At 42.2% G+C, this 26783-nt stretch overlaps 1 long non-coding RNA gene across 1 annotated transcript in view; it reads right to left on the bottom strand.

The window, feature by feature from the left end:
• The window catches only part of LOC135297734 (uncharacterized), a 130973-nt gene that overhangs the window by 24449 nt on the left and 79741 nt on the right, over window positions 1-26783 (bottom strand). The gene's annotated exons all lie outside the window — the stretch shown is intronic.

The raw sequence follows: 26783 nt of genomic DNA, 5'->3' as shown, positions 1-26783 counted from the left end.
AAGCAGAGAGGGTAAGAGCCTGGTTAGCTGGACACTCTGCAGCTCCACACTCTGCACTTCTGCTCCTGGCTGGCTGAGCAGTTTGCAACAAAAATGCCCTTAGGTGAGCCCAGACCACAAAAGGCTGCACTGTGATTAAGTGTGAAAGCTATCAATAGCCAAAAAGGACCTTCTCTAGTCAGTTAATAATATTCCAACTCAAGTAAGAAATTTTTAGGAGAGGCAGCACCCCCATATTCTGTTTCAGTGGCCTCCATTCATCAATAATGTCAAATCCTTCCACTCAAAAGAATGAGCTGGAATTGCAGGTTTTAACTAGGCAAGATTTCAGTGCTCAGTGTCTCAGGCCTGGCTCCTTCTTTCAGCTTCCCAAGGAGTAGCCAGCAAGGCAGGAGCCTGGTGGGGATGGAGGAGACACTGACCTGAGCTGCAGGGAAAGCAGGAGAGGGTTTGGGTAAATGAGGGGTTAACATGGACTGGGGGGGAGGAAAATGGGCTGGTAGCACACAGCATGGTACATAAAAAGTGGAAATACACTCACACTGTGAACCTGCCAGCAACAGAGATACAGTCCATACAAAATGCCCATGTCCAAGTGCAAATCCAGCTGGATCTCAGGCTGGTGCCAGGCACAGGTGGCACCTGGAGCACTGGGAGCCAGCGAGTCCCTGCTCAGAGCCCCTGGCCCAGCACTCAGCCAGGCACTGCTCTGCTCCTCTCCCTGCCACAAACTGAACATCCCCTGTGGCTCCACTGCTCTCATCACCAAAATGAACAGCCCTGGGTCACTTTTTGTGGTGCACCTGGAAGTAAATATTGCAGCAGTGAAGGTCAATAATGCAAAGCAAGGGGGGGAAGAAGGGGAGGGGGGTGTCTTTCTCAACCTTAGTTTCAGTTTTCTGTTGTCTGGCTTCTCAAGCTCAATGTTGACAAAATAAAATAAATAAATAATACAAGGATCAGGTCCTGATCATTAAAATATCCATTATGAGTCAGGGAAGTACAACTCCACTTCTTGATTGATGCATTACAGTGTAAGCTCAGCACAAGTTATAAATAATCCCAATGCTGATAGATGACAAATGGAAGATTTGGTAATCAATCAATTCAAATGGGGCTAAATGGAAGAATAATGCATCATTTATACTTGGCTGTGTTGTACAGTATGTAAATTATTGAGCACTTGCTGTAGTACTGTCACATCAAAGAGCTGCTGGACAAACAGATGCTCATAAAATGAAATTATCAGACTCTGTTTAAGCACCTGTGGGGCACAGCCAAAGGGCCACAGAAACTTTCTTCTCTCCAGCCTGAACTTCAGAAATTGAACCAGAGCATTATAATTAGGAAAAGATTACAGAAATTAGTGAATCTGCAATACAGAAAATTATCCTAATGTTTCACATGTACCAATAAATATCCAGCACACGATGTTCTTTTTGCAAATCACCATTTGAAAATACACTGAACTTGAAGAGGACATGGTGAAATCGACAGCTGAATTTTTAAAAGCTGACATATAAAATACTAGAACTTCAGAAATTAAACCAGAGCATTATAATTAGGAAAAGATTACAGAAATTAGTGAATCTGCAATACAGAAAATTATCCTAATGAACAGGGCAGATCTGTCTGCTCAGAAGTTTCCCTTTTCCCAGGGACAGCAAGTGCTGTCTTCAGAGTTCAAACACCAATTCCCAAACAGAAATCCTGTTAACCAGCATGGCAGACAAGATCAAACTCAGGGTAAATGCATCATGGGAGCATCCCCTAAGAAAGAGCTCCAAACACAGGAACCCAAGAGCTACAGTTTCAGATGAACTTGCATCTGAAAAATGTAAGGGAATCAAACACATTGTATTTGATTGAAAAGCTGTGTTTTAAAGGCTCTCAAGCCTAATTCCATTATGAAATCACTCTACACAGCAACCACACAGTTACAGTGTGTTCTGAACTTGCAGTCTTACACATCACTAAATTAATTAAGATGTTACATTTGTTGGAAAGGGAATTTTCATCTGGAAGTGTGTCAGCCCCAGGCAGCAAAAAGCACAGATAAACAATGCCCACATTGCTTCTACCTGAACCACAGAATCATGGAATGATTTGGGCTGGAAGGGATCTTAAAGTAGATCCAGTTCCACCCACTGCCAAGGGAGCAGAAGTCCTTCTGCCCCATCTGTTTTGGGAAAATTGGGCTTTCAGGAGAACTTACAAACATCCAGGGCAAGACTAAAAGATCCAAGGAAGCCCCAAGGAAATTCAGACAGCTGTCCTGGACTAACCTGCCTCTCTAGGACTTGTAACAATGACAAGAGCCACAAAGTGCTGATATTGGCAGGTCAGAGGAGCATTTAGAAACATTTATCCACTGTTTTCCATCATATTTAGAATATAGTTCATGCAGTTTCATTCTCATCACATTCTCAGAACCAAATGCAGGCTTTCTAATTGTTATTGAATCATTAAAAGCCACAGTGACATGATACACCGAACAAGCATTTTTATAGATTTAAAAGCCAGAAATAACAAACCCTAGGACTAAAATATAAAATTTAGCTAATTTTTACTTGAGTAAATCTATGCTAGGGTACCCCAATTACTAATGATTTGTAAATGGTCATTTGGATACACTTTGCATCTACAAACCCTGCCTGAAAATGGCACAGACTTGCAGGAGTCCAACTGCACAGGCACTTGGTTGCTCTGGAATCTTCCTCTTGGGCTCCTTTTGTTGTTCTGCAATGAACAGACACTGTAAAACAGACTCTGGAAACCACCAAGGCTTCAAAATCATGCTCTCATCTCCAAAGTGCAGCCTGCCTTGGTCACTCTGTGTTTGTGCCCATGGAGCCCCAAAATTATATGGGGTTTAGGTGAAGAGAACAATTGAAAACCCAAAAATATTGAAGCTATTTCCTGATGGTTTATCCATTTCCTTCTGTTTTCTCAGAATTCCTGGTCTCAGGATTAGCCATACAAAAATAAGCATTTTCCAACTCTAGTGTACAGCTGATGTTTTTAATCTGGGGTTTTAAAAAGTGCAATTAATGATGCTTGAAGCAAAAGAGGTATTTTAGATATAGGGTTCTTAACCAGAAAAACACAGCTCCACCTTCACACACCTTTGCAGGTGACCACAGATAGCACAGAGGGGGAAAATCCACTAGGAAATGTATCCTGGAGCTGGCAGAAAACCTGCAGCACCCCAAGTACCACAAAGGAAAGGTAAAGAGGTTTCCTAAATGATAAAACTGGAAACTGTGCAAATACAACAAGCTGGCAAGTCTGCTTTATCTCAGAATTGCACAATCTTGCCTAATTTCCCATTTCATGGTAAGAGGATAAACTCCTCCATCATCCCACCTCATCCCTTCAGGCCTATCCCACAAGCCAGGGGAGAGCTGTGCTGTCCAGACTGGGGAACTCTCCTACAACAGGCAAGGGAGAAAGACATCAGTGTTATTCTGTCACCTTTTCCACTTCACCCCTTGTGCCATAAGGGCAGGGCAAGTGGGCTGTGGGATCAGTGTTCTTTGGATGTCACATGTGGGAAAAGCACAGCCCTGGCACAACATTTATCTGTTCACCCGTGACAAGTCCTGCCTTCCACGCTGTGACCCTCTGCATCTTGATTTCCTGTCAGCTTTTGAACCCCAGCTCATTAGAGGATTCACTACTCCTTATGATTCCTGACTTTCACAGTTTCTAATTAGTCTCTGTAGCAGTCTGTTACCCAAATGAATTGTGATACTCCACTTGGTGTGTTAAATGAGAATCACCAACAAACATTCCATTTTCTCCTTAGCATTATTTACCTCACAGTGAAGTAATTTAGCTCTGAGGACAGCATGTTTTAACTTCAACATTCAAATGAAGAAAGGTGGAAAGAAAAAAAAAAAAAAAAGCAGGTTGAACATTAACTCCAATTCTCTTTTCCAAAACAATCCCTCAGATTAGAGGCCCTAATTGGGAAGATCTGTCACCTAGAGATAGGGCTGAAGGTCTGGCACGCGATAGGCCCAGCCCGGGCAGGGTCTGGCACAGCTCTCCCGGCACAGCTCGGCTCGTCCCGCGCCGCCGCGGAGCCCCGGGCACGACAGCGCAGAGGTAAGGGATGAACGAGGATTATCCCGAAATTCGGAGCGAGTTCCCTCCTGAGGGAGGCTGGGGTGTGAGCTGGAGGATGCTGAGGGCGGGTTCCCATGGCAGGGTCGAGCGCTGTGCACCCACCGGGTCCTGAGCTGATCAGTGCCCAGGGGTGTCCAGCAGGAGCTCGGATGGGTAAGTGACCTCTGGAGTGGTCAGTCAGCAATGCTGGACTCTGACAGAAGCTTTGAACAGTATCTGCTTTGATAAAAAAACAGAAGTTCTGTCTATTGTTCCCACTGACCCTTCTGGGGAAGAGAGCACCAACAGCTTGGGCAGTGTGGTGTTCTTTAGCAACAGAAATTTGAGCAGCAAATCATAAATGTTATTATTTACCTCCATCTTCATGCAGTGCAGCAGAAAGGCTGAGCTTTGTTTTCAACTTCCAATTTTAATAAAATAATAAAAATTATATATTAAATATATATATAATATATATAAATATATAAATGTATATATAAATATATTTAATATAATTATATATTAAATATATATAAATATACATTATATTTTTCCAATAAAAACGAAGTTTTATCCTCTGTGCCATTTATTGCATTGCAAAAACTTCTTCCAGTCTCAGGCAGGTTGCATCATCCGAGGCAGCCCAGGCACAGCACAGCTCCTAGCAGGGGTTACAGTTAGCAGACTGGGCACTCTCACACCTCCTCATTTTGGGGCACAATAGTAAAAAGCCTTCCCTGGCTGCTGCACAACCCCTGTAAAGAGAGGTTTTTAAAAATACCAAATCCTCTCTACAACCAGACTGTCACCAGTCTGAAGATCCAGAAGACTCTAAAACAAGTATTTTATTAGAGTTTCTTCTTGCTGCTAGTGCTATTGGAATATTCTGCTGGAACCAGTGATTTTAGGCAAGAGCTGACTAAATTCATGTCAGAGTGTCTGAAGTGTCTCACTGAATTTGCTCAGGGCAGTTCACACCAGCCAGACTCAGAGGACTGAATGCAGCTCAGCTCTTTGTGCCATGGTTTATGTATTTCTGCCCACAAAAGGCACCTCTGCAAAACCAGCAGCTTTAGCTGAACATTTCACCACCACTCACACCCAAAATGCCCTTTCCAGGGACAGCTGAGCATTCAAAAGGTGCTTGAACTGCACCACAATTTTAATGGTGCTTTGTGGAAATCTCTTGTTCTGTCTATTTGTAATGGGGCAGAATTGCCCTAATATCCACTACCAGCCATTTGTCAAATCATTCTTTTAGGAAAGCAAATGAGCAAGATGCAAAAGAACAACTGAAACTAATTTCTCAATTGAAAGCATAAAAAGTCTTTTATACTTTTTGCCTGCCATTTTTTATTCATTACTAACGAGGTATGACTTTGCCACAGTTGCTGCCCTTGCCCACAAAAATAGAAGAATCAGAAAATCAGTTATGATCTTCATCCTGTGGATCCCAAAATGTTCCTATCCCTGCAGAAACAGTAATCTGTAGATTCCACAGAGCTGGAAAGAACCTTGCCTATTTTAGTGTCCATCAGATTTCTATCAGCACTGAACATTTTACAGGAAAGATTTCCAAAACATCATTTTCCATGTGCAGGATGAAGTGATTGTATTTTAATAACTGCTTTAACAAAAGCTTCCCCTTCCATTGATTGAGTTGCCAGTCTGTGCTCCAGCAGCAGACAAAGAGTTAATGTCAAAATACATCTTCTGGTACCCCGATTGCCTTTCCCCATCCATTGTTTTCAAACTTCTTTTGAATGGGCAGAAATTTTCTGCCTGAATAAACTCTCAACAGAAGAAAGAACTGGAGCAAACAGAAAAATGAGTAAAATAAACTCTGTGGGCAATATAGAAAGGGGATCTGGTTATAAAATCACCAGTCTCTCATTTATTGTGAAAGTAAGGTACTTTATAAATGTAAATTTTTCTCCTTAAAGCAAATTTATATAATGGTGACAACATTCTGAACAGCATCACAAACCTCATAGATTTCTCTTCGGATGATTTGATACTCAGAGCAGAAATTAACTTTTCCCAACTCTTTGGGAAATATTTATAAAAATTATTTCAAAATAACAAATCCCTGCTTTCATGCTGCTGTTCGTGCCCGAGCTTTCCTTTAGACTGAAATGTGGGTGAATACTGCTAAAAGTTATTTGTCACTAACACACAAGAGTTTCCAATCCAACTGTTTTGCTCACTCTTAGCATTCTCATTTTACTGTCAGAAGCAAAAACTCTATTCTTATAAAAACCAAGAGCTGCATTTCAGTTATGGTTATCTATTGATTCAGTTACACTTGAATTGATCTCAAATTGTTTCAAGCAACTGTTCTGCACCCAAAACACCGCATGAACCACAGGAACCAGATCAATAGATCTCAAGTGAAATAATTGTTTTCCTTTGTAAGACCCCATTACTCCCTGAATGCAGAACTGTTTGATTGACCTCCAGGAAAGCAGCAGATGTGAAGAAGCCAAGCACCTCGGGCCTTATCGGTTCAAGGGAGGCCTTGGAAATTGCACGGCAGCGCAGGGAACGTGCTCCGAGCTGTGGGAAAGGCACAGCTGGAAAAGCAGCAAAGCTGCTTTCCACTCTGATAAGGGCAGAGCAGTGGGACACGCAGGGAAAGAACAGATTTGGGGAGTTACTCACTCATGAACACACAGCAAAATATTTCACTAGTTAAGAAAATAATTCAAGGATTCTCCAGTGACTGGTTTGATTTACACAGTATTGGTATTAGTGAGGTGTTGGTCCTGTTTTGTGAAATTTCACACCACAGTGACACTGAAGTAATTTTTCCCAGTTCCTTACTAAATAATTGTGAGGCTTTGTGAGGGCAGTCATTTCCAGATTACCAATTTTCAGTGCAGCAGCTGAGGAAATCAGGGGCACCACATGAATTCCACTGGCAGGATAAGATTTATACCAGATTAACAATTCCGTGGTATGCCTGAAGTGAGATTTTATTTCTTTTAATAATAATAATACTGAAAACAAACTAGATGCTCACATTAGAGCTCAGAATGGTTTTGTAAGGAATCTTGGTTGGCTCCTTGCTCATATTAGACTGGGTGTGAGCTTTACTCTTTTACGAGCACAATTAACTGCAAACACCTTGTCATAAACATTGCAAAAGGTCAAAGAGATTGCAACAATTTTGCTAAAGAGATAAATGGTCAAATAAAACATTGAATTGTTAATTCCCAAGTGACAAAAAGCTGCATGAATCAGATCAATAGAAAGACATACAGAGCGAATTCTGGGATAAAGGGCAGGTCAACCTTGAAGTGTTATTAACTGGCTGCTGTTGTTTTGCTGGGGCACATCCTGTGTTCCTGCAGGTAAATTGATGCTCACAGAACTAAAACTGGGCAGCAGAGATTGCTGAAACAAAAAGTTCTGGAAGGATTCAGCTCTATTAACTTTGCTTTTATTAAATATTGTCAGACACATATAGCCTCTCGTTCCATCTTATTCCTAAATTCCAACAGGGAGTGTGTTAGTGACAGGTTTGTCACTTGAAACTGCATTTTGAATGGCTGCAGTCCCTCATTTACCAGGGAGGTAGAATGGGCTCCTGTTTTCTGCTGATTTTTAGACTTTTAGGAAGAACTTCAGGCTGTTGGGAGGAGACCACCTGAAGGAGTTCCTTCTCAAAATCTTCTCAAATTTTGAGACCCCACAAGACTGAAAGTTATATGCAAATAAAATCATCTCAGCATTATCTAGTTAGGGACATTTACGAGTAAAAGAGAGGCTTTTCCTACAGAAAACTAAGTTACTCATGAAAGAGAAATCACTGAAAATTGTAAAATGCTATCACAAATCAGCAACTCTAATATGCAGTGGAAAATATCTACCAGTATCCCTGGGAAGGAGCTGAGCAACTCCAACAATTCCAAGGTGTTAAATATAAAACACAGACAGCAATGCCTACAATGATCCCATTGGACACTTGAAAATGAACATTTCAAAGGTCAGGAATTTTACTTCTGTGAAATTGGATGCCAGTAATTTGCATAAGACTGAAAGTCAAATATCAGTGTACATTCCCCCAGTCGTATGCAAATGTAATCACCCCATGCCTCTAACAGCAGTTTTATGTCAGCCAGCATGAAAAATGTGGAGGAATCCCATCAAGCACGTTGGGCTTAGGGATACAAGTAACACAAGACACTACATGACAAACATCTGTGCTGTACAAATGCCATGAAAACATATTTTACTCTAACAGCACATTTTAAGGTGTTGTTAACTACTCATTCAATGATTTTTATAAATGAAAAAAATGCCCTTTCTTTTGCAGTGAACTTCAGAAATATTTATATTTACACAAAACTCGTGGCAACTTTGAGGTGTAATTTTAGCTTTGAAAAGAGGAAGGCACATCTGTGGTATTTTTCCTGAAAAGATATTTTCACTTTGCATTTTCTAAAAACATCACTTGATGTCTATAGCACAAAGCCTCAGGGCTCACTAAATTAATGGCAGTTATGCCTCTAAAATTAATGGCTCTGGGATCAGGACTGACTTAGGTTTTCCTACAGTATTTAAAATTTAAAGAGAAGCCTAAGAGTCTTCCACAATTCTAATATAATAGTAATAAATAATACCCACTAAATGGCTCTGTGTCAAACCAGTCATTTCAGCCAGTAAGTTTATGAAGAAAAGGGTGTAGAAAGTTTTTTCATGTAACAAAGGAGAGAATAAGCTGGTGTAAAACTCACATCTATTTGCTCATTATTAGTTAGTTCAGATGTAATGTTAGACATGATAGTATTTGTATCACTTGAAATACAACACAGAATAAAATTATTCTGTGTTCTGAACATCCTCCTCTTTATCAACATAAGCCACTGATTTAAATAACTATTTTAAATTAAAGAGAGGAAAATAAGCAGCACTCCACACATATCTCCATCACCAGCAGTGATGCTGATGGAACATAAATGTTATTTTATTAAAGTACATGGCACTTCCTAAATATCCATAAAGCACCAGACATCCTGGCGTGACTGCTGCACTGTCTAAATGCTTCAAAGAGCTCTCACAATTTGTTACAAATTGAATAATGTGACAGCCACAAAGTCCAGCAGTTTAACCACAAAAGCCCTTCAGATTCACACATGGAGCCTGGCAAGATGAAGTGCAACTAATTCTCATGCAGTTTTATTAATTCTACCCAGAGGATGTGATTTGACCTCAGAACTGTGGTCTTTTCAAGAAGGGAGAGCCAACTGCTGTGAAGTGCACATGTGATGCACTCGCAGCTCTCCTTGCTCCATTGAAGAGCTCGGGTCCCCTCGTGGGACCTCGGTGGCACAGACACAAACAGCAGAGCCCAGCAGGGCGTGCTCAGAACAGGTGCTCGGGTTTTTGTGGAGCATCAGCAGCGGGAGCAGCCGGGCTGGGCCCCCTCGGAAGCTGGGAGGTACCTGCGAGCTCTCCTGCCCTCCCTGGAGGCTGGGGCAGCCTCTGCTCCCCCGCACCCAGCACCAGGCAGGCTCTGCAACAGCCCCAGCCTTTGGGGGTGACACTCACCATCCAGAATGTAGCAGTAAATCAAAGAGATTCATCCCAAAAAGAAGCACATTTAAATGTTTTTAATTTAAATGTTGCTCAGCAGGACAGTGAACAGAATAAGGGGTCACAGAACCACCCTGTACAGCAGCATCGCTGCACCAATGCAGCACAGTGAGAAACACACCCTGCCTGTAAGAAATACAGATTATTAGTGAGACAGCAATTAAAAATCAGCTTTGACTGGACAGTTTTGGTTCTCTTTCCTTCCATCTTTTCTGCCTCCCTTGCACCCTGCCTGCATGGCCTGAAGCTTCCCACCGAGCAGGGCTCCCCTGCACCAGGGACAAAGAGCTCAGCTCTGGTTTGACCCTGCCCCTTGCCACAGCAAACACAGGCAAGGAGGATGAAAAGGGAATCTGGACAAATATGGACTGCACATACAACTGCCTCCTAATATAGGGAAAGCCACAACATCACCTCTTGTCCAAATCCTATGATCAAACCCACAGACAGCAAGCACAGGCACAACACACAGGCCCACACAGAAGCCTTCAATGCCATTTCTCCATGCAAATTGCTTCTGCCACACACCACAACTTTTGTAACCACCAGTTTGTGCCCAAATTGCACATTTGAACACCTCTGCTCTCAAGAAGAGACAAAGCAAACACCAGGTTCCGAATCTCACTGATTCCCTCCCCACCTGTGTCACCAGCACAAGTGCTTGCATGTATTAAGCAAAATTGCATGAGTATAAAATTGCAAGGAGATCAGAATTGCTCATTAAGATCACACTGCTGACCTTTCATAATGGCAATATAGATTGCTGTGACTAGAGAAACAATAAAATTGCATTGGAACTTTTTCAATCTGTGCTCACAGTTAGCCACAGATCTCTTCTGCTAAATTAACACAAATTGAAATTATGTGATGCAACTCTGCAGAGGTAGAATGTGATACAGTAAAAGGAGAGCTGAGCTTGTTGGTAAAGATAATTAAGAGTTTCTGCACTCTAGAATTCAGACCTCAAACAAAACTTCATGTACAATTATTCCCTAAATTTCTGTGGTTAATTATAAGCATTCCAAGTGAAAACTGAGCACTGCTGACACAAATGTCCAGGTGGAGTCACAAACCCAGTTGTGAAGGCTAAACTTTTCCTTCAGTTTATAAAGCTAAGGGAGAAAAGACAAGTCACTAAATGTCCCCCAAGGACTGTGACACACAGGGCTGGTGTGGAGCTAATCCTGCTGACACTGCACTGCCCAGCACAAAACAGCTTCAGTCCCACACCACCCTATAAAACACAGGATGGTGCACAACAAAAATCCAGGATTTGAAAGAATTTTCCCCTTCTTTATTCCAAGTATTAGCAGCAGTGGTTCTTGGGGACTTGCTTCTCAAACAGCCACTTGTGCAGGCAGGAGAAGGCAAAACCTGGCTGCACCCTGCAAAGCAACTCAGGCGACTGCAGACACATCATCTCACACAGCCCTCAGCCCTGGGAAACCAGGACACTGCATTTGTTATTTTCTCATTTCCACCTGTGTTGCAATAACTTCCACACCCCTCTGTTAGCAACATGTTAAAGAGAAAAACTCATTTGTGCCTCTAAAGTCCCAGCAAACTTTGACAGAGTTCAGAACAGGTGCTAATTTAGGGCTGAATATAAACTAATGAGACATAAAAATGTCCCTTTGGTAATTCTTTTCCAATGCAGCAGGGGGGCATTTCTTGTCTGCCAGCTCCTCTTATTAAATGTCCATCAATGGGAAATTTGGAGTATCCTTTCAAAGTGTTCCTTTAGGAAAACAGCTGAAACCTCTGAACTGTGCATCACTTCAAAACTCCTGTTAATACCACAGTTTACATAAACTCATTTTTTAAAATCATCTGCTCTGTTTGGGGGTTCAGCTTTTCTCCCCACTTACCAAGGCATAAATGTTATATACTTGTTTTTAAAACTTTAGGAACACAGTCTAATCTGTTCTCCTGCCCAGTGCCTCCTGAGTTTTCTGCAAACAGCAGGATTTCTTTAATGCTTCTGATTGAATTTCCCTACTTTCTCATTTAAGGGTAGGAAAGCAACTTCTATTCCACACCCCTCTTAGCAGATTGTGGCAAAAGAGGAGAGAGGGGGGAAAAAAAAACCTCACTAAAGCTCTGACAGATGGTACCCAGCGTTTGACTCATGCTGGGCTCAGCAGGACCTATAGTTTAGAAGGTTAGGACTGTCAAAAAGACTCTGCTTATCAAGTGAATAACAAAGTGTGGCCTGCCAGGCTGTTTCCTATAGAAAACTTGTCTTTTCCTTGTAATTCTCAGCTATCTGTCCGGTGCTTCTGAAACTTTTGGAGGAACAGATGCTTTTGTGTTTGAGAGTGAGCTGGGAGCAGCAGGCAGGACAAGTACAGTAGGCCTGGCTGGAGGAAGCTGTGCCCCCGTGCCGGAGTCAGCGCCGCGCTTTGGGCAGCTCAGAGGGGATTTGAGAGCAGGGACAGAACTCTTCCTCCTCTCCCCTCGCCTCCCTTTGCAGTCAGTGACAAATTAATCTGCTCTTAGATTACTGCCCCAGCCTGAGGAATCGCTTTAGCAAAGTAATTGTGGCAAACTGGGAGCAAAGGCAGAAAGGTCTGGGCGTAAGGCAGCGCTCACCAGGCTTTGCTTTTTAAGTGATTTTGTGAGATCAAGCTCACATCAGGCAGCATCTATCCCAGCACAGGGTGTCTGAAGTGACTGCAAGTGTTAGTGAGCAGCACTGGAGTCTGCAGAAACACAGCTGAAAGGTGAACAGCTTGTAGCCATGTTTTCTGGTAAGTATGGACTTTTAAATTCAGGGTGGGGGGAGCTGGTAAATAACTCCTGTTATTAATCACTGCTATAGCTCTGTAAATATTCCTAATGCTTTCTTCCTGAAAATAATGTCAATTCATTTGTTGAACAAGACCATTGGTTTAGTCATAAAGTAAATTGGTACCAACAGTCAGCAGCTGCTCTTCAACAGTTAGAATTAATGAGATAGTAATTATACAACAAAATACAATCTTATTATTGCCAACACTCAAGCCTCTGTCATTGCCTCATTTGCTTTTTGTTCAGAACTATGAAAAATGAAATGACTTAACTGAGTTCTGAAGTTCACAGAATATAATTAATTCAATGTGGGTTCATTGCTGTGTCTGGAATCCAAGTTGCTTTATAACAGACTTAAAAGTAGTTTGGTACTAAGGAGGGCAAGGGGAGGAATCAGCGCTGGTTTGCAGAGAAGCAGAGTGGGGTGACTGCACACAGATGATTAGCCTGAGTTACTCTGTGCCAGAAAACCTCCAGCAGAACAAGCATGTGGGCAAAAAAAACTCTATAATAATAATTTATTATTTGATATCACATCAATCTCAAGGAAAAGCCAGAACCAGTGTGATGCTCCTGAAGAATATAGCTCAGGGCATGCATGAGGCAGGCTGTGTATCAGAAAGGTTTGCTGTGTGTCAGAAAGGTTTTACCCGATTTCTGGATTAAAAACTTCCTTTGAGTAAGGCAATGAAAAATGAGGGTAATGCTTCCACTCTTCTTTGACATACTGGCCTGAAATGTGGCCAATTTATTTAAGGCTGCTCCCCTTCAAAAAAGGGAGGGGGAATAGGCTGAGTGTACAACCTGTTGCTTTTCTCCCTCCTTTTCTCACCTCAGCTCAGTTTCCCTTCCCCAACCCGAGTATCTTCTAACAGATCATGTAGAGATCATGACAGGAAATGGAAACTGTCCAGAAATTGAGTTTGATTTACTTTTCAGTCAGTCAGTCATGAGGCCAAGCAGAGGAAGCCATCGAGCAATATAGTTCTGAAACACATGTGAAAAACGAGCAGTGTTCTCAGCCAGCACTTCAGGGCCCACATGCTGTACCCCTGCAGAAGGTGGCATTCCCACAAACCCACTAACACACAGCCACCTCAGGGAACAGACATTGTCCTTGTCCCTGGGCTCAGTGCAGACAGGTACTGAGCTCCCCACAGCTCCCAGCAAAGTCTCCTCCAGGTGCTGCCTAAAATCCCTTGGGATCTGGCACATCCCTGTGCCAAATTGCTCTGTGGCCCAGGAGCCATTTTCCTGTTCCAAAGCAGGTCCCAGAGAGGCACTTTGCCAGTCAGGGCTCAGGGCAGGGCCACACTGTCCAGTCCTGTGGTCACTTAGCAGCCTGACCTTTGGGTTTCAGCCCTGGATGCATCCATGGTAACTGATGATGATCCCTGCTGTCATGGGACTGAGCAACCCATAGAAACCAAAGCTGTAGCAGTGATGGGACGTGGAACAGAGGGGAGAGAAGCACAGCACTGATGGACAGATGCAGGAGGGACCCTGCATTAAGCTTCCACATAAAACAAGCTAACAACAAAGTCACACTGGTCACTGATGCCCATTTCTCAGGAAAAAAAAAAACACTTTACAATCTGCAAAATCAGTCTTAGAAGATGCACAGTCATATTCACAGGTGCATTTCAGCCATGATACAACTTATTTGCTTTCTTCTGATACATAACTCAGTCACCAGGAGCCTTTAACTTGGATCTGTTGCAAATCTTTGGGAAAAGCTCAGCTGTGAGCAGCAGAAACTTTGTCCTCACTCTCTCCACATCTGCCTGGGATCCAGCTCAGGCCCAGGGGTATCTAAGCTACAAATGAGGCATGTGCTCTGTAACAAAGGTAGCAGATGGGCCAGCCCAGCAACACCTACCAGTGCTGTACCTTTGACAAAACTCTATCTCAAAAATGTGCCATTAAACAAATTCCATGAAGGAAGGCCCTCAATACTATCATTGTTCTCCAGATAACAAAAAATTTTAAAATAATTATTAACCACGATCCTGAGGGCTTGAACCTGCCACTGGGCTGAGAGTTAATTTCAGGAAACTGGGACAGTTTCTCATCCAAGCTTTGTTTTGTGCCTAGTTCAGAGCACACTATAAAATCAGGTTACACAGCCAGCACCTTCCTCAAAACAAGACTTCACACTACCAGGGCATCAGAAGAGCTTCAGAATGCCTCAAAAAAAGAAGAGATCAGCTTTAACTGCCTCCTCACTCTTTCCAGAGAGATGAAGCCTTTTGGTACAAACTTCCCAGCGCGTCACTGAAACATTATCTTTATTTATACCTCAAAGTAAACATACAAACAGCCACTATAAATTTTATCAAACAGACAGGAGAGGGAGCTCTCTCTTCATCCCACTCGATTGGGAATGGATTTTGCTAAATTTATTAAAATCTAACGACATTTTTACTCTATGTCACACGTTACTTGCCCCTCTTTTGTCCTGGGACTGTCTCCCCTCAGCAAACCACCCTAGCTCAAACATTCCTGTGTACCACAGAAAAATGTTTATAAATTCAGTACATACATCTGTAAGGCATATTTAATTTTAGTATAGTAAAAAAAAAAAAGAAGATGTAATTCCTACTGACAAAATTCTGCTTCCCTATGTACTAATACACACATAAATGCATGTGTGTCTGCATTATAGGTATACTTTCATATTTTTCAACTTAAAATACCAAGCAAGTTATTTTTTCATTGTTACTATCCTTTCCATATTCACAGATAATTTTGTATTAATCCTGAGATCTATCAACCTAAAAATTCTGGTAGATCCAGGTGCATTTTTAAGATAAATCCCTGAAATATCAAATTCACCAGAAATACATCCAGGCAAAGAAACCACAGCTGACAAAAACCCAGGACAAAAGAAAGTCACAGTAATCTTAATGTCTGCATGTTCTCACTGGTTTTATTTGAAATCTTATTGGAATAGGGTTTTGATTCCCACTCCCAAGACACAATTTTGACAGCAGAAATGCTTGTATCAGCATCTGGATATAATGCTAAAAATCAAACTGCGAGTTACGTCTGTCTCGCAAAGGCTGGATAATAAGATTTACTTAATCCATTTGAAAGAAAAAAAAATGGTTTTGTCCCCCAATTTGTTGCGACATCTGAAAGTTCACGAGGTTATGACCCCTCTTTAAGAAAGCATCTTCTACCACCTGCAAATACCCCAGGAAAGCAGTTGGAAACAATAAAACACGTGCTAGTTAACCGTTTCCAGGGAAACAGTTATGCTCCAGCAATGGGAGGTTTCAGCCCCACAGTGGCTTTGTCTAAAGAAGACATGGCCCAGCTGTTACTGAATAACCATTGTTGTAGATCATTGGGAAATAACAGTCAGGGCACCAGAGGAGCCCTGTGCAAGTTTTATTTTCCTCGCTGCCAGAGGTACATGGGAGTGAAATGACAGGAGAACCACATAAACCAAAATATAGGGACAGGAAAGATACTAAAAGCAGCTCCTGGTTAAATACACACAAATGTGTTGCCTTGTGCACTTTTAGGATGGTGATTTTTCTAATGCAACATCCCCTCAGGTCACTAGTGGCAAATATTAACATGAGTAATTAACTATAAAAAAGTTAGCTAGAAGCTCAGAAAGTTTCAGAGCCTGAGGATGGAGTTAGGCTTTGTGCTTAGAAGTGAATCAGCACACACAGCCCATTTTTTGTTCCTTACATCAAAGGGATGCAGCAACAGATTGGTCTCCCGCTCATTACAGGGTTTTCCAGAGCCACACAATAGTTAATTTCATTGTCTGGAAACACAGCATCAGAGTTTGCAGTGCAAATTTTCATTCCCTTGAACATGGAATTTGGCTGACTACACTCATTAATTTGCAGAACAGAGTGCATCATTTAACAAGGGTGTTCTGCAGGTTTTGCCTGATTGTTTGGAACAGGGAGAGTCAAACCCTCGATCCCAGGCAGCCAGGGCAGCAACAGCAGCAAGGTTTCCTTCTGTATTTAGGAGGGTTTTATCTATTTGCTCACCCTACAGGGATTATTACTGGCTGTGCTGAAAGGGACCATGCAGAAGGTAAAACACAGCCCCATTAAAGGTGCAGTCCCTTCCCAGCACGGGCAGGATGAGGTGACTGATGGGCTGAGCACAACAAACACACAGAAGTCGCAGGGAAACCGAGATGTTCCAAACCCTAAATTTCTTTCTCCTAAACACAAGCTGATTTCTCTGGTGCTGCAGGGTGTGGTGAGGGGAAAATGTGGCTCTGGGTGTTCATTTCCCCTTCCCTAGTGCTCCGTGAGCATTACAAAAAATGACGAGAATGAGTTGTTCTCGAGAAAGAACCTTTTCAACCTCTCCTGATAATCTGCTTAGCAAGGACACAAGCTGTTTCTCATTTGTTTATACTGTACAAGCAGTCACAGTGAGTCACATCTCAGAGAGACTTTTTTTTTTTTGCATGGATTTTTCAAGAATTTGCTACAAAACATCCTTTCACTTCCAAAAGACAAAGGGAAACAAATAGTGGGCTTTAGTTCCATTCTAAAGCACATTTAAGATTTTTCACAGCAAAAGACACTAAAGATTTGTTCCTCATCCTTCAAATTCTTTGGATCACTTAGTGTTGGCAAAAACAAATCTCTTACAATGAAAGCTCCACACCAGAACTGAGTAAATTAATCTGAGGCTTTTATAGCCTCCTTTGCTGCTGACAAAAAGAGTATTAAAGTAGGTTAAAGTAGGGTATTTTTTCCTTTCTTTATTTCCTGTGCTTACTGTTTGGAATTAGAAGAAGGTTAGAAACTCTACAGCCCTCTCATTCATTTGTAACTTTTCCCCTTTTTTAAAGCCCTGCACAGTACAAGTCTATTCATAATCTGTGCCTCAAAGAATGCCCAATTTAAATGTAAAAATGCACAACAAGACATAACAAGTGGGAGAGTCATAAACGAGGTGAGAATTACATGGACTGAAGGAGAGAGGTTTGTACCAGAGAAAGTGCTCTGGCTGCAGCCAAAGGGATGGTGATGGCCACTGGAGAACACTCCAACTTTCTCTCCTTTCTTTCCCAACACCAACAATTAGACAACAAAAGGGACAGAGAGAAGAGGTTATAGAAAATAGATCACTGCCACTTGATTACAAACAGAATGTGTGTTGAGAAGGGGAAAATTACAGTTGTTCCAGTAGAGACCAAACAAAAGTAACGGAGCTGGCAAGAAGCACCCAACCACAGAAATTCAGAGGAAAGGGGCTGTTCTCAGGGAGCCATCCAAAATGCAACCTTTGGAGGCCAGGGTTCCACTGGGAATGCAGAGTGTCAGATCCAAACAATATTGAAATTATCAATTTTATTATCTAGTTTTCTTTGAGTTATATCTGATCTTTCAACGACAGAATCTTCTTCAACTTCTAACTCAAAATTCAATTGAATTCAGCAGAAAGGAAACATTTCCTTCTCTTCTTTAACCTGGACAGAAGTCACAGACTGGGAAATCTCTGCAGGCAAGTGTGATGTCTTTATAGCAATCTCACAATTACCTGTAGAGATTCTACAATCTGGCATCTTCGTGCACAGTAATTACAAACTATTCACTTCTTCAGCCTCTGCACCTCTGCTGAGTTGAGCTGAATTCCATCCAAATTGCCAAGTAGCATGGAGCTGACTGCAAGCTTTTTACTTCATAATTTTCATGAGTCAAAAATGGAAAACAAAAGCATCAAACCTGCATAAATTAACCAACTGGACCCTGGAAAAAAATACTAAAGAACAAAGTTAATATAGGCTATTTTTCAACTATGAGGGCTTAATATTCTGTTACTAGGCTGCACCTACTGTTAACTGAGCTGAATCACAGCTGGGTTTTCAAGGGTGATCAGTTCATGCAGCACTAGATGAGTTCAGCTTTTTTTAAGTGATGATGCTTTGAAAGGCTGTTCAGCTGATGAACATTCTCATACCAAGCTCTGGACACAGTGGAAGCAAGAATAAGCCACTTTGAAAGAAGAGAATACCCAGCAATGCAGGCCTTCATGGGAAAAATAAAGTAACTTTTCTTTTTGTCATTAAAAATGCTCCAAGAACTGATATTAATGAAGTTTTAGTCATCCTACTGCAATGACATAGAACAAATCAATTGGACAAATATTTATCAGGGCTCAGAAAGATGTTTGTGAGACATCCAGGCATTCATCCTGCTCAGAAATGCATTCCCAGGCCAGCTCCCAGGCACTGCACTAGAGCCTGTGCCTACACACTCCAGCAAACTCACTCCACCTGCCCAACACTTACACAGATTTTGGCTGGAAGGACAATTTGGCATGAAGGACACCAATGGTGATGCTGAGCTTTTCATGCAAGAAGACAGAGGAAGCAGGATCACGATTTTACCAAGCTGCAAGTGAAAGACCTGGACCTTCTGAGCTAATGCTCTGCTGGAGGACTCTCAGACAACACTTGGCCCTTTGAAGAGCCCTCATATCCACTTGCTTCCTGCTGGGAAGTCAAATACCATCAAGTATCAGTCAAATACCATCAAATATCAGTCAAATACCATCAAATATCAGTCAAATATCATATTTCCATCTCCCTGGGATGAAAAGCTACCACTCAGGCTGTGCCTCAGCCAAGCTGCCTCTTCCTCAGGGTTGCAGCTCTGCCAGCAGCTGCAGGGGAAGGGAGCAGTGGAGAAGTTGTGGGTGTTTTCCAGTGCTTTATTCCAGGGGGAGGCACAGAAACCTGATTCTATTTGGGTACTACAGACAGGAGCACAACAGTGCTCTTGGAAGGGTTTGGGCTTTCATTACAAAACTCCACAAAATCCAGCAGCTGTGCTCCACCCCTTACTGTAAAGGATCAGTGATTTCCACACTTTTTAATAGTTCCTCATTTTACATCTCCTCTGTTCTCCGTGTTTACAAGAAATACATCCTTAGTCTGCACACTCTTGCTACATTCTCAGTTTCCCAGCAAACCACTACTCTTCCAGAGGAGTTACCACCTTTATTCTACATTGGTATGTACATAAAGACTGAAATAAGGCCCTGAATTTAATCTGTTCTGCTCAAACAAGTGTTAATTGACAAATGACGAGGGCAAGCATTTGCAATACCATGATTACAGCTGATAATCGTGCGTGTGGGTACAATTCACTTGTCAGCATCTGCAAATAAAATCTGTGGTGACATCCCAGAATAACTCCAAACAATAGCAAAGCCCCACTCATTTCAATACCAAGTTTGTTTCAACATAAGCTTTATGTATTAGTTCTGGACTGGAGGCAAAAGTGCAGTTGGAACAAATGCATTGTCTCCAATCAGACCCTGACAATTTATCCTTGTTTTTATTGAGCCAACTTGTTCTTGTCTACTGAGTCTTTACTGCTTGAGTAAGTCATAAAATGCTGTGCAATAAAATCATCAGCTACCTTGTATGATTTTTAAAAATTTATCTGATGACTCCACTCAAATATTTTAAATCCCTCTTCAATTATTCAGCCAGCCCAAGCCCTGCAGAGACATCAACAGAGTGCCACACATTTCCCAAAGTGCTGTTGATGAATAAGATGGAACCTGTCCTTCCATTTGGATTGATAAAAAATGCCCCAAAAAGAAGCTGCGCTGGCAAATCCAGTCCTGAGAAATAGAGCAAAGCTTCATTCCAAGCACTGGCTCAAATCAGTGCTAGAATCACTCCAGGCTAATCTCAAATTTTAATCCCTTGATTATTTTATATTATTTTCTTCTCAAGACTGTTCTGGTTAAGAGGCTCTTTTGGTTCATCTTGTATGCTTTAAGTTTCTGACATCATTTAAAATCCTTCTTCTCTTGTCATCGTGCCAGAATTACCTTTCACACCTTCACCTTCAGAATGCTGCCTTTGCATTAACCAAAACAAGAGAAAATAAGAGAAAAACAAATTTTCAGCAAGTTTCAAGAGTTCATCAAAAAACTGTAGTAATTACACCAATGACAATAATGTGCACTTATTATTTGCTGGATAAAATCTTGCCTCAGTGAAATCAAGACAAGTTTTTGCATTATTATCTTCCATGGGATTATTCCAGAAGCCTTTCATCCTTCCTCTAATGACTTCTTTCCATCTCCCTATTTACGAGCAAATCTTTTTAAACAAGACATACAAATGAGCACTAAAGCTAGGGAACTAGTTGGAACCCATCATGCTGCAATAGTGGAAAATTAAATAGCACAGACTAAAAAAAAAAAAAAAAAACAACCTTTTTTGCAGAACAGAAAGAAAATTCTTAAACACTTTCCACCAGTAAGGAGAGTGTGCAAACTGGTAACACAAATCTGAAGCTGCAGTAAGTCACCAGGGAATGGAGAGCTCTTTCTCTTTTCCTGGGGAGCTGCCTGGGTTTCAAACATTGATTATCTCTTAATTACTAATTTTAAAAAAAAAGTCAGAATCTTTACTTTTAGCAACATGTAGAGCTGGAGTACCACCTTCTATGTATCCAACTCCAAATCTAAGCAAACCTTCATTATATCTGAACATTTCATTGAAGGTTTGCACTGCAAATTACAGTACAAAAAAAATTTGAAGATTCATAATTTGATCTTTGAGCTGGAAGTTCTAAATTCTCTTTGAATCAGTCTTGCATTCATTCCATAACGATATTACATGATGTAAAATAAAAGAAAAAAGAAAAAAGCTGTGCACTTTTGTCCATCAAGGCTGAAGAGATGCAGATTCAAGCAAAAGTTAAAGTGCCAGGGCTGAGGTTGCCCGGGTGCAATTGCTGTGTCCCCTCTGTGCCTCTGCAGCTGAGACAGAGTTCAAATTACAGGATTACACGTGTCAGAGCAAGATTAACATTCTTTTACCACAAGGCTTTTTTGCACCAGAGATAAGGCAAAGGACAGTCCATCCTTTCAGGAACTTGGAGCACCTCCTCACTCATAGGGAAGCTATGAGGAAGAAAAACATCAAACCTGTGCAGGGACCTTCTGTACTATTAATCCACATCTAATTACCATGGTGTTGTAGGGATTGTCTAAATTCCTGTCTAGAAATAGTCTCCTCCTGCTCCATTGGATGTACTGCTTGCACAGAAGTTCCACAATCATACATTTGGAGGCCTGAATCTGAAGAAATCCTAATTTCAGAGCCATCCTCCACCCACAGCAACTGACTGCTTTCAAGCCAGCACTGCATGCAGGGCTGGCAGCAAGGAAAGGGCACTGGCCAAAAACCACCAAACAAGAAGAGCAGCTACAGGAACTGACCCACAGAGTTGTAAGCTTTTGTCACCAGTGGAAAGCAACTGAAGCACTACAAAAGAAACACAGAGAAATCAGAATTTTCCCCAGTGCAGTGTCTAGTAGCCTGCCACATGAACCAGCAGAAATGATGCATCTCCTGCTCCTTGTGCCTTCTCCCTTCCCTTCACCTTCCCAGATCTGCAACAGATGAGGAAGTGTGGTCATGTCTGTGTTCATCTGGAGCTTTGTTCAGGATTTTCTGTACCACCTGATGCCTTCTTTTGTCTGGCAAATACTGTGGAACTGGCTGAGCAAACACAATCAGCCCACCTGCCAGGCCTGCCTCTGGTTTGTTCCAGTGGAAGCTCGGTGCTCTGAGGATTTTCTGAGCTGCTCCCCTGCCAGTACCCTCCAAGGCTGCTGGGAATTGACTCCAGAGATAATCCAGCAGCTGTGATGGCCCAGGCTGTGCTCTGTGGCTTTGGTGGCAAGGTAAGGAAAGCAGCTCAGCCTTGCACAAACCCCTGATCCCAGCACAAGGCTGTTGTTTAGTGGAGAGCTCAGGCAGGGCAAGGATTTCCCTGGAACTGCCTGTGGGCCCACAGTTACCCCTCCAGCAGCCAGAGGCTTCCTGCAGGGAATGAACAGTTGGTTCTCCTGGCTCCAGTGTGCTGTGCTTGCAGCAAACCATGATGAAACACACAGGGAAGGATCTTTTTTATTGTGTCCTGCAGGTAAACACCTCTAGGAAACAACTTGATTTTTTACTTCATCTTCTAGAAAACTTTCGTACAGCTTTTGTCCACAACAATCTCTCAAATCCTGCTTTTTTCCTAATTTTATCAGATGTCTCCAGTACATCCAACTTTTTTGATTCTTTTCTTGTTTGCAGTTCTGGCACTTAATCCCTAAACATATGAGATTTAGTGCCCAACAGGAAAGCGGGATTTGGTTAGAGCTCCCTACCCAGGTGTGCCACCCTGGCTTGAGGGTGCTGCTCAGCAGTTCCAGGAGCAGCAAAGGAGGTAAGTGAAGGAGCTGAAGAAACAGGCACATCATTTTAGATGTTTTACATAAATGGTTTTTGTTCAGAAGTCAGAGAACTCCCCTGAATGGGTGTTTTATTGTATTCCTCATTATTCAAGGGGAGCCAAATAAGCTGAACCAGAAAGAACAAGTCTGCTTTATCAGTTCACACCCAGACTGCAGCATGCCAAAGATCACCAAATAAACCAGGTTTATTCAGCAAGTTGCTTAATAATAGTTCTCTCAGAGAAGATGCAGAGAGAACCTAAATGTTTTAATGACAGATATCCACAGCACCAGGTGTTGTCTGTGGAATTATGCCATTTTTTCCTGTGTAGGACATTCAGGGAAGAAATTTAGCTGACATGAACCCACTTGCAGGCCTAACCTGGATGGCTGTGAGTTGGCTTAATCTCAGCTGGCAACTGTGAGCAGTTAATAACTCTCTCACAGTTGTAGCTGGGATTATGCTAAACACAGCAATTTCTTGGCTCTCATGGATTAGCAGACCTGCATGGCACCTTCAGGACAGACCCAGGAGACACTTCTGCAGTGCACAAACACACCACACACACAGGATGAAGCTCATGGCTTTATCCAGACCATACACCCACCTCCAGGCTTTGCCTTGCTGCCTCCTGCCTTTCCCAGCTTCCCTGCTGCAGCATCCTGCAGCAGCAGAACAATCTCTTCATTAACTGTGTTCACAGCTTTTTCAGAAATCACATCTCATTTTGGCCACCCTGAAACTGTTACTTGTCAAAATATCTCCTGAAGCCACTGATTTAGCCCTGAACCATAGGGCTGACAATGACTTTTCTGTGTTCAATCCTTTGCATCTGCAATTTTTTTAAGATCCACACAGTTCTGTGTCCAGACTTTTCACAAGTTCAAAGGCTGTTGTTCCACCAGAACCACCCTCTATGCTGAATTTTCCATTACCCAAATAATTACAATCCATTTTCCTCATGTTTATGGCCTTGGTAACATCCCAACTCAAACCAGTCAGAACTCTTCTAACTTGTCTGCAGTCGAACATCCCCTGCTCAAGAGGAACAATCCAAAGATGCAGAAATCAATACAAGATTCCCATTAACATTAGATGGCTCTAGTCAGCCTATGGATACATAGCAGAAAGAAATACTATATGCAGCCAGAGCACATAAAATATATTTATTACACCCCAGTTTTGTGGCTGAAAGCTCCAGATGGCCAATCCTTAGAGATACATCCCTAAGTTGTATTTATGTGTGAGATTCCAGGGAGCATGTGTAGCCTGCCAGAAAATATTCCTGTTTTATACTAGGGATCAAAGGAACCTGCTAAAAGATGGCCCACTCTGATGTACAGAAGTTGATGCTCAACAAGACCAGGTATGACCCGAGTCCTTTTTAGTCCTGCAGAATTTTAGAAGAAAATTGTTCTGAGATAAAATTCCCTGTCTGAAACAGCCCTGGTGAAAGGACAACATTGCTGCCTCAGGAACTGCTAATAGAAAAACCCCCTGTGAAAGTGTAGCTTCTGCAAAACATTTATATGGACTTGGTTCTCATTCTCATTAGCCACCTGACACTCCCTTATCCACAGTAAGGATCTGTTTTCCATACCCAAAGTTGAAGTTAGTGAAAATATCTGTGATTGCAGAGTACTTTAGGACAGACCATGTGTGCCATGAAATCAGTACCAAAACAAGTTACCAGTTAAACACAACCAGAGCACCCCTGTGGGATGAGCAGCTTCATTAAATCAGTCAGTCTGACACATTTCAGATTTCTTTTTAGGCCTGGAGCAGAAATACAAACACAAACTGTCTCCAGAATCATTGACTTTCAGACAGAAGTGGGCAGAAGCAGAACTGCTGATGTTTGAGGGCTGTGATGACCATATGCTGCTTAAGTGGGGTGTGCAATTTGCTCTCAGTACACCCAGACCTACAGCAAATGGACAAACACCCCTGGCACACACCCATCCAGAGCAGGACTAACTGTCAGGCCTAAGGCTCAGGGCTGGAACTAGATTATTCCTTTGCAATGCAGAGTTTTCTCTAGATCCAGCCCAAGTGTGAGAAATGGGACAGTAACATCAGGTCTGTAGTTCCCACTGCCAAAGGGCTCATACAGAAAGCCCACCCACGCTGGCACTGGGTTGGAGCTTCTCCTGAATTTCACAGCTCACACACAGTGAATTTGCAGACTCGCCCTGCTGCAGGCCTACATCATTTCCTGCCCTTTTGAGAAGCAGAACACACTTGCTGACTAATTTGTGCTCAACTACTCAACCACCAAACAACACGTTTGAGGAGCTAAAAAGTAAAACTTGCACAAGATGTATAATGCTTTCCAGCAGTGCTACCCAGAGTGATTCTTGGTAATATTTATTCTTAGCATTTCTTAGATAAAAGGTATCAATGTCCTTAAAAAACTGAGCAGTGCAATTAAGTTTGAGGTTTTTTTCTTCCTAGTACGCTGATCTTAAGATTTAATTCGAAGTTTAAACTTTAAAAAATGGCAACCAAAACCACTGCAGAGTTTTGATGTCGCAGATACTGCATCAGGAACTGATTGGATAATAATCACTCACCATCAGTTCCTAATGCATTGCCTTCAGCATCTAAACAAGCATCCAGGAGTTCCCAGCAGGAACAGCTGCAATATTATGGTGGTGACACAGGAGCTAAATGTCATCCCACCAAAACCCTGACAGCTCTCCTACAGAGAGCTTAAAAACAGAGCCTTACCTCAAGGGGGAAATCTAAATGTACTGGTGCTGTTGAGTGGGACACCTCACTCCTTCCCAGATTAGAGTGCTGCCAGATTTAGAACCAGATTGGGAGGAAAAAAAATGGAAGGAAAAGAGTTTTGTCCTTTCCTCAGGTGATTACTTCAAAAAAGTATTCTCTTCATACAAGACTTACAAGACATACCTAAAATGTAAAGACAGTGATAATGGCAAGAGTCACTTCTGTCCAAAGGATTTCCAAATTACTTAAAATTGTTTCAAAGTATTACAAAATTATTTACAATCTGCTTTGTATTATTATAATATGTGCACAAAAATACACCTGTGGATTTGTATGTATGAAATGGAAGAACAGAGAAGAAGCCTTTGTCTGCTGATGGAGCAGAAGCCACATGGAACTGGAGCACAGCAAAGGGCAGCGTGTAACATTAACATGCAACAATTCCCTCAGGGACTGAACAAAGCTATCTCATTTCAATGGGTGTGACACCTGGGCAAGTGCAAGATATAAATTTGACAGACATTTATGTCTCTTTGTGTCTCCAAAAGAAATCTGAGCCTCACCTGCAGAGCACAGCCCTCACCAACACAGTTTCTATTCACAGCAGCTTTCCAGCTAAGCACTGGCCCAGAGCAAAGCACCTGGAGCCTCCAGTACATCCAGGGATATGTTGTATCTCCATTCTGAGCATCCCAGCCCATGTGAATTTGTGACCTTGAAGCTGAAGGAAGCAGCAAGATACCAACTCTATCACAGAACCTGCTGGTATCAACTGCTCCAAAAGGCAACCTTGCAAATCTCACCTGCTGTCTGACAGACAGAACATCACCTCCACGGCTCTCTGAGGGGCATGGGGATGTCTCAGAACATAATTAGCACATAGCAGAGTCAAAGACATTGTTTTATTCATTATTCCTATTCAGACCTGAAGCTTAAAAACTAAATGCAACCTCCTGGCTGTCTCCACGTGAGTTTTACCCATTTCTTCTACACAGACATGAGTCTGGCCACAAGCTTTGAATAAGAATGAGGATCTGGAACTCATCTCCATCCCACAAATTGTCAGCATTTTTTAGCCAAAGGCGTGTTTCATTATGTTCCATTGGTAGGAAGTTAAATGGGTATTCAGATCCTCAATCCATGTATTTGGAGATGAGAAGTGTTGGCACAGGTGCACAGGTTAAATCCAGAGTGAACCATTCCCCAGAGAGAGGAATTTGCATATCCCAAGTGTCTGGAGGTGCCTCCAAACGTGCAGAGACATGGAGCACCTTCCAGAGGCAGGAAACATGGCTGGGGGCAA

This window comes from Passer domesticus, chromosome 3 (genome assembly GCF_036417665.1).
Source record: "Passer domesticus isolate bPasDom1 chromosome 3, bPasDom1.hap1, whole genome shotgun sequence".
NCBI classification, from domain to species: domain Eukaryota; kingdom Metazoa; phylum Chordata; class Aves; order Passeriformes; family Passeridae; genus Passer; species Passer domesticus.
Note: the sequence above shows the minus strand (reverse complement) of the source record. Positions and strands in the feature narration are given on the sequence as shown.